General features: G+C 29.1%; 1 long non-coding RNA gene across 1 annotated transcript; it reads right to left on the bottom strand.

Annotated features, from left to right (window-relative positions):
- Positions 1–2,299: 2,299 nt before the first annotated feature.
- Positions 2,300–8,920, bottom strand: LOC115034510. Its single transcript, XR_003839870.1, has 3 exons — positions 7,911–8,920; positions 7,518–7,748; positions 2,300–4,667 (listed from the first exon to the last, which is right to left on the bottom strand). It is a non-coding gene; the product is annotated as an uncharacterized LOC115034510 (long non-coding RNA).
- Positions 8,921–9,993: the final 1,073 nt, after the last annotated feature.

Here is a 9,993-nt window from a genome sequence, read left to right on the forward strand (position 1 = left end):
ACATGGCAAAACGCAGACACTTTGTACTATTTTATACATAAAGTATATATTATAAATATAAGTTATATACCTAAGTAATAAGTATATATAATGTCAATTAGTAAAATAGAAAAATTAAAAATGGGTAGTACCTAAATTGTTCTAGCTATTGTATACTAATAATAATCAAAATAAACATACAATCAAAAATATGGTTCCTATAAATCTTAATAAATTGTAATATATTTCAGTTTTAAAGTAAATTAAAAATGTGTACAACATAATGTACAACATATGCAAAAATGACAAAAAATATATAATGTTGATATCATACCTGGTGTCAAGCTCAGATATAAAGTTCACATGCATAATTATAGATTAATATTTATTGAGGGTTAATAAATCAATTTTGGAATAATTCGTCAAAATAAATCAATTTTAAAATAATTCGCTTTTAAATATTTAATTTACTTAATTTATTAACTATTATCGATCTATATATGTACCCATGTTTCCCCAGATTTACCAAATAATATTCATAACATTTTTAATACAATTTGGCATATATAATAGATAATATTATTAACTTAGGTGTATAACTTATATTTATAATATATAATTTATGTATATAATAGTACAAAGTGTCCGCGTTCTGCAATGTACCTTTTCACTCAACCGTACAAAGTGTCCGCGTTCTGCAATGTACCTTTTTACCCAACCGTACAAAGTGTCCGTGTTAAACATTTTAAACAATGGACCGTACAAAGTGACCGTTTACCCATTTTAATCGGCTTTCAAAACAATCGGGTTTGAACATTTTTAAACCAATCTATCTGAATGACACCGCTTCAAATGGTTCATGTGTTTCTTTATTTTGTTCTAACATTTCGTATTTTACTGGAATTCAAATTAGTAAAAATGAAATATTTAAACTAAGCATTAAATAGTATTCAACATATTATTATTATTTATTGCGAAAAACGTGTCATACATTTATGCTTATAAAGACGTTATTTATTATAAATAAATAAATTAAAATCATATAAATTTCATAAATATTTGATGACTTTGACTTAGTACCATACAAGGATGAAGACAAGATACAACTTAGGATTAAGATGGTACAACCTTAGCACAGATACATTGTAAAATTCATTTTTTTCTGTTGATAATAAAACATTTAAAAAAAATTAAACAAAACTATTAGTAAAATTATTTTATAAAAAATTATCAAGACAAAACTTTATATTACGCTTTTGATGTTTTTATGATCATCTTAAATATAAGCTCTTCAATAAATTATTTTTTCATAAAACGTAAAGAAGAATGTATGATATAATATTTAAAAAAAATATATATATTTTTTTATTTTAATAACAGTTCACAATATATTAACATTGTAACATAAAAAATATATGTTTTTTTTTCAATATTTTTCTAGTAGTTATTTATATTTATAGATGGTTATTTACATACCTATTTATCACATCCCCAATTAATAAAAATAATACCTTAAGTTATATAACACTCATTCAATTACTTTTAAGTACAGAATAAAGATAAAATTAATTATACACACTATATAACAACTACTTTTTTAAATATTCTTATCACATTGCATTATACCTTGTTAACTGTTAATATACCGTGTTTCCTATAACTGTGTTGTACTTGGACATAAAATATACCAGCTGTGTATAAAATACAAACGTGCTTTTACCACATAGGTATGCAAATTAGCTAACCCCTGTACAATCAAACATTTATGAAATCTTGGGTTGTTTTTTAGCTTATTTATTCAAATATACATTTAAGAGCTTGCGGATTGTTAGACCACGCCAGGGGCTCATATATATGCATTTATTGAACAATACATAAAACCATAGCTAACTTGACCATACATAATATTATCAGTTGAATTTTCAACTTACAATTATTATACACAATAATATTAACACGTATAAAACATTTTTTTTTTTTTTTTTTTTTTAGTTTAAAGTAGTTGCATATCAATGCTAATGCAGATGTGGTAGATAAGAACAAATAGCAATTATATAAGTATACACAATTAATAGTTTAGTTATAATGTACTTTGTAATAAAATAAAGATTCAAACATTTTGTTTTATAGAAATATTTTTATTGTAGCTTATGTAAAAAAAAAAACAGATAAAAACTTTAATTCATAATTCAGAACCAAATTATATCATTCATTCATAATTTTTATAATTGAATATATATGTTACTATTATACTGTAAATGTACTTATGAATTAATAAACATCAGCAAGTATAAAATTATTTTTACTTGATATAATAATTTAAACTATTCTTAAATAAAATGGAAATTTTGATGACAAAAGATAACAATTTTATTTGTAATAAAGAAATTAAATTACCACACCAATTGTAGAAGTGTGAAGGTAACAAGTCATCACAAAAATAACCTTTGTAGTATATTACAACAGCAAAATAATGCATTATGACAATGTAGTAGGTTGACCATTGATATAACTAATGAATATGGATGTGAGGCAAAGGTTAGTTGTGGAAGAAGAGAGGATATCTTATGTTCCTTAAAGGTGAGGAATGTATGGTTATAATATGTGGATAATAATATGATTATTATGATCCTGTTGGTACATTAAGTCAATATATAAGAAATAGTTTATCTTCTATCATTATTAAACATGAAATTCAACAGTCTATCAAAATTGAAAAAAATAAATTTACACTATTAGCGAAGGGTATTATTATCTACATAAATATTGAACTGAGACATAAAATTATAGATTGACAATAAAAGAAAACTGTATTGAACTTCATTATGCTTTTAAAAGTCCATCTGGTCATTTATTAGTGAATTTTATGTTTAAATGCTACTGTTAATAATACAACATTGTGCACAATTAAATTAGGTAATGTATTAATGTGGGTATTACAATATTATCTATGGTTTCACTAAATGTGTATATTATGTTAAACAACATTGGATTTAATTGTATTATTACTGTTATAGATTAAGATTGATTTCCAGACTTTGTATCCTGGAAAAGGTAAACTCTTATTTCATAAGTTTGACGAATTTAAAGTGAAGTTAATCAAGTATATTCATAAACTAACCAAACGTTTTTCATTACAAGATAAGTCTACATTACTTCCGAACTTAAAACCCCGTCAAGGCCTGGTAATTACTAATTACCTAGTTAATATTTTGTTTAATATATTTGTTTCATTTTCAAATACAATTGGCTTTTTAAGGTAATGATAACATGTCTGTTCTCAAACTTTGGCCACAAATTGTTCAACCATTAACAATCAAGTTAGACAAAAATCGTAGATAAGACGGTAAACATTCAATTTTGAGACCACCAAAGGCTGAACAAGCAGATTATTTTGTTTTATTTATACCTGTAAGTTTCATTAATAAATAGACTTCAAATAACTTCAAGTCTTACTTATTTATGTTTTTGATTCTTATTTAAATATAATTTTTTGTTAAATTTTATTTCAAGATGTCACAGAATTAAGAAATGTTCATGCCCCAAAAATAGAGAAGACAGTTCAATATGGTACAACATTATAACCATACATAATAACTGACTTTCAATTTTCGGAGCCAACTCAAACTCACGCTGACGCACTCGAGTCCGTTCAGGACGCGCTAAGCGAAAGCGTGCTTGTGTTCGCGAACGTGAACGCACGGTCCACTGTTTGTCATGACCTTTTCACGGACGACCGCGGTGAAATTTTCGTGGACCTCGTAAGTCGGAAAAATCTCACGGTCCATAATCTTTGGCTTCCCGCCGACGTTCAGAAACCGGGGGTCCGCGTCCCTGGATATCACCCTGGCGACTATCGGAGTCAGGCTGGTCGACTAATCTGTGGTCCACAATCTGACGTCGAGCGGCCACGCGGCCATATCCTTTCGTCAGGCACGATTGGAGTGATGCGAATTGATCCGAGTTCTGTAATACTTTAAGTTACCAGATCGGTGCTAGCGTGACTGCACTCACAGAAGCGTTGAAAGCAACCTGTGAGGCTCGCATGAGGAAAGTTAGGATAAGAAAACTCAAGCCCCCTCCCTAGCGGAATCAGAGCCTGGATAGAGAATTGAGTGCACTCAGGCGTGGAAAATGAGACTGAGAAACACGAAAAATGCCTTTAGCAAGCGAGCGATCCGGAACTCTTATGAGAAAAAGAAGCAAAGGTTCAATTTTTCTTACCATACAACTGTAGAAGTTTGTAAATTTGTAATTTTTTTAATGTTTGTTGTAATTTGGCACCTATTTACACTTTTAACGTAATTACAATATTTTATTAAATCAAAAGAAAATATTTAAATGTTTTATAAATAACCTACACATTTAAAATTTACCCCCAAAATTTGTTCTATTTGCCCTTTAAATTATGTAGCATCGAGCGCCCTTTTTTACCAGTCCGCGCCTGAAACCAGTTGTATAGATCCTAGCAATATCTATCACATTGCAAAAATATAATCAAACTACAATTGTTAAGTATAACAATCTGACTAGAATAATTGTTATAAGACATTAATAAATTATATCATTTACCTTGATAGTGAAACTTTTTTACCATTATATAAATTCTGACCACACGACTGATTTTGAAATGTTAACCATTGAAAGGTGTCAATCTAATGCTCTCGACGCAGCTAAAGATATCATACCTACAAAAAGAAAAATATTAGCCTGAAACATTTCAAATAACAACACAGATACGATACGGAAACATTAACGGATTGGATGGCCAATATTTTCACAGACCGTTGTTTAAAGCATTCAAACCATGACTAAATAAATGGGTATGATATCACAAAAAAATAAATAGTTTTCATCCTGTTTGCGCATTTCCACACTGTTCTACACACACAACCATAATTACTCGTAGTTCTACGCATTTCATTTGTTGGAAATGATAATGGATATAATAGAAGCAAAGAACTACGTGATAGATTAGGCAATAGTTGTATGCGTATCACAAAGTTTTGATCATACATATTTATTTAGTCATGGTTCAAACGACAAACAAAATAGTAGATACCTATGATGTATTGGGTAAACAGAAATATCGTTCCCGAAAAAAAAACCAGTCCATGAACTTTTTGTCCCGGTCAATTATTAGGATATGACATTTGGCCCCCGGAAGTTATTTATCCATAGGGACTTAGGTCCCCGGTGTTTTAAATCACTAAATCTAAATAGCTATATTTTTTTTAGAAGTTAAATTCTTTTTAAAAAACGTATGATGTTAGTATACCTAATTTGTATTTATAAAATATTAAAGAATATATTACCTGCAATAAAAATAAGAGTTACTTGTTATTTTTCAAAAATATAAAATTTCAGTACCTATAATTATTAAATTTAAATTGATTGCCTACAATATAATTCCCATCAGTTAATTTTAATTTTTAAATAATACTTTGTGAAAATATAATACTTTTAACGCAAGTGTTATAATACTGGTTCAAAGTTTTGACTTGCTTGCTATGTCATGTCACGAATAGTGACTGCTGCAGTACATAATATGCATAAGTTACAAACAATCTTTTACAATATTTTTAATATTTCAAAAAAACTAAATACTTTATACACATTCTTGTTCTACTTGCCTATATCTTCAGTGCATAAGAACACATCACGTACATACAACAAAAATTCAAAAATGTACTTAAAAGATGAATACATTTTAGTGTGAAAAGAGGAACTTAAATACGTTTGAGATAAGCAATTACGGCGTGCTTGACCAAAAAAAGTCAAGCCCCTTTTTTCAATTCCTCGTAACTAGAGCTCGGAACTAAATACACTTTAAAAGTACTAAATATGCATGCACTTATGCGCTTAAAACAGTACAAATATGATTTAAAAATATGCATTTCTTTTTTTTTTACTCACAATTTTTATAAAATCAATATTGTACTAAAAAATTGTATATTTTATATTTCATACTAAATATTTAAATAAAAACGGGAAATTTACGTTAACTAGAGATTTGAAAAACACGACACAATAATAATACCTAGTGAAAACTCTCAAAATAAAAAAAATACATTAGGTATAAATTATTTTAGAGTCTAAAAGGATCGATAAATGTATTGGTTTTACAATGATGCATGTTTTTTTTATGATTTTTTTTGTTTAATTTTTTTTATTTGTGTTTGCATATTTGTTGGGTAAAAAAGCGTGAAAACGTAATACAAGTCTCCTGATATATTGTTACGTAGCAGTTGAAAAATATTAAAAATACGTAGTCACAGTTTTGTTTTATAAGAATTTAAATTTCGAATTTTGACAAAATACGTAAAAATCACAAAAATATACAAATTTTATTTTTAAATCTTAGATTTCAATATTTAATACGATATTCCTTTTAAGTTTTTCCATCTTAATCAACAAGCAAAATTACTTCTTGAAAGTCAAATTAAATTGTATGTGCATTTGAACTTCTACTATTACAACATTGGATTTCGCTCAATTTCTCATGTCCTACTTATTTATTTTGTTATAATTCAAAAACGAATCACTGTACATAGGTACTTGAAATTTACACCATATGTTTTTTTATCAATTACTATACTTGATGACATTTTAAAAATATTTTTTGTCATTTTGAGCCATTTATGGACAAATTTTAAATGAGTTTGTAGTGAAAAATGTATAAATAGTTCGACTTTTATAGCTAAGGATTGAAAATTTAAAACAAGGTATTGTAAAATAAGAAAACAAATTGCTTTATTCATAATATTATTAAATATACTGAGTAATATCATAAGCTAACTGACAGTTATCGCTCAGAATCGTTTTTCGTATACAATGATATTATAATATCATTGAATTCAAATCTAATAGACATATCATTAATCTTCAGATATGTTATAAAAATGATAAAAATTGAGAAATATGCTATAAAGCTACAAAATCACAAAATGCACAAAAATATATTGCATTATAAACTTTTAATTTTTTTTTCGTAGTGTTGTGAAATAAATTATAGCATGTTCACTTATAAAGAGCCAAAAAAAAAAAACATTAAAGTGCAACAACTTCCAGGCCCTACTCATAACTTATTGAATAATGTGAGTAGAAATGTTAAACTTATACCATTTTTCTTAGAATTATATATTCTTTTCAATTAAAAAAAACCTATTTTTTGTGTTTTGGGTTACTAACTGAAATATTGAAACGTTAATAATTAGGTATATAAGGTATTAGGTATTAGGTACCTAAGTCCTAAATGTATTTGTATTGTACTAAGGAAAATGTGTTATATTTGTATAATTATAGCTTACTTATATTATTTAAAAATTAAATTTGACTGATGAAAATAGTGTTGTAATATTTTAAAATGTTTATATTGAATTAATATAAATTATACTGACGTTTTGTGTTTTACAAAAAAAATGGAATAAAAAAAAAAATTGTGATTTTAAATCCCAGCTGTGGACCAAACGTCTAATCTTAATAATTGACGGGGACCTAATGTCCGAGATTCGATGTACCTATTAATTTATACATACCCGTGGTTCCGAAGTAATATACGGGTTTCACGTGCTTGCAGCCGAAATAAAAATAAGCAGCAACTAGTAACAAAGTAACAGTCCCGGACACTCTGCACGACTGACAGCTATTGTCCTTGTCCTGGATGATGTGGTCAGTGTCCACCGCTCCGGCTTTTATGACGAGACTACAGTATACTGCATTCACCGGTACCGAATCAACAAGTTCTCGCCGTCGAAACTATACTTAACCTAGCATAAACAATGGATAAAATAAGCGAAAGGCACGCAAACAAGTGTTTTCCGGATACGCGAAATCGACATGAGGGTCGACAGACGATGAGAACGGCAAACAGTAAAATAATAATATTATAATATTATAACGCGTTGCATTAATCGTAATATTATTATTACCTATTAACGTTATGCCGGCCGAAGGCGTACCAAACGGCCAAAGATCGCCGTCGGGTTTTAGAGGTGATGTGAAGGACACAATGCATACGTCTTGAGTAGAGCAGTAGTAGTACCGTCGACAAAGAGGTGAAGTTTAGAAATAAATGGACGACCGGTCCGCAGTTGTACAAATACGTCAGCTAGACGGCGGCGTCGTCATTTACTCGTTGTACCTATAGATATTAAAATATAATAAATAGGCCATGACTACAATAACAATATAGTGGGGAGCGTGCAGTAATGGGGAAGAGAGAAACACTATTTTCATCATTGCCTCTCATTCTAGCAGATGTAAAATCATAATAATTACGTGTATACGTAATACGTATACATCAATTTATTCGTGATAAGACCTCTATAATTGCACGTTCGTTGTTAGATTAATCATAAATGGCCTATCCATTCTATAATATTATATTTATGGTTGTACACGAACAACTGAACTATAATGACCCGAACGGCCGAACGTTCACACAATCACACGATTCAATTTTCAGTGTCACTCATTCTGCTGACTACGAAAAACGAACCCATAGCGACATAATAATATTATTCTCGAGACAGCGACGCCAAAAATACGCACTGCTAATATTCGTATCGAGATGATTGTGGAGGACCGCCGTCGTCGTGTTAACACAATGACGACTCGCAACTAACAACGAGTTTTTGGTCACCCGATACATAAATACTTACGACAAGGTTACGACATGTACGGACTAGGAGGCAAAAATTCATTTATTTTTTGGTTATTGCACATAAAATTATAGTTAACTCTTAAAACAAAGTCCATGTCGCGGAAAGAGGTGATTGTCGGTGGACGATTAGCGATGGCGTGGTAATATGCGTGATCACGTAAACGACAAACATGAGAAACAGCGAGTTAAAAAAACTGTAAAACTAACCGACGTGCGTCGCACACATGAATGAAAGAATGAAGAGAATACACTAGCTGCCTACCGAGTACCGATCACGAGAAGAAATTATGTAGTGATGGACCGCCGCACGATGATAATAATGCTAATAATTTAATAAACGGCGCAACTAGATAACTGATTCACCTTTGGACTTGAATGCAATACAACATTATCATTTGGGTAATATTTATCTCGATTAATTATAAAAATAATAATATTCATGTGATGTTTCTACAGTGTGTTTCGCGTCGGTTTGCTGGTGGCAACGAAAAACACGGATAAGGAAAATTAAAAAACTAACACCTGTTGATCAACGATGACCATAACGCTTGAGTTTAAGAAAATCCAGCAGTGGGTACTATCTGCCCAAAACTCAAGCCAAACTTAAACAAGTGTCTCAAAGAGAAATGGAAGATATTATAAAATACATTCTTGCTTAAGCACCTTTCGCATCAAGTGGCAAAATAAAAATAATAACTTGCATTAAATTACTAAATGAATAGTTTAAAAAAATGTGTTATAGTAAATTTGATTTGTAATGTTTATGATATTATAAAGATTAATAATATACTCATAAAACTTAGAAAAAAGTATTTTAGACTTCAGTTTCTTATTATAAAACTATTATAAACAATAAACATATTATTGCAATATATTGTGAACCATCAATATATAAAATATACCAACTGATATATGAATACACTTTTTAATTAAAAAATTCTAAAACTGTGTGTATTATATGATGCCTCAATAAATAAATATTTATATTATCTTAATTGTGGTTTATTTTCTAGATTTGTATTGTATATTATATATTCCCCTCCTGTATACATATATCTCCACTTAATAATATGGATATATTTAAAATAATACTATTGTAATAATTAATATTTAAACTTAAAATAAAACACAAGACAACTAGTGGCGACGGTCCATATGGAATGTTGGGCTATTCAATACATATATACATACGATTTACGTATAAATATATATGTACGCACTCCTTACATACAAACGCCTCACGTGCAACACATAAACAATATTCAACACCTCTCCGTTCAGATATTTAAGAAAAACAACATAATCAATTATCAGCGGCGCCAGATGACACCGTAAATTATAAAACCATA

Source organism: Acyrthosiphon pisum, chromosome X, assembly GCF_005508785.2.
Source record: "Acyrthosiphon pisum isolate AL4f chromosome X, pea_aphid_22Mar2018_4r6ur, whole genome shotgun sequence".
Lineage (NCBI taxonomy): Eukaryota > Metazoa > Arthropoda > Insecta > Hemiptera > Aphididae > Acyrthosiphon > Acyrthosiphon pisum.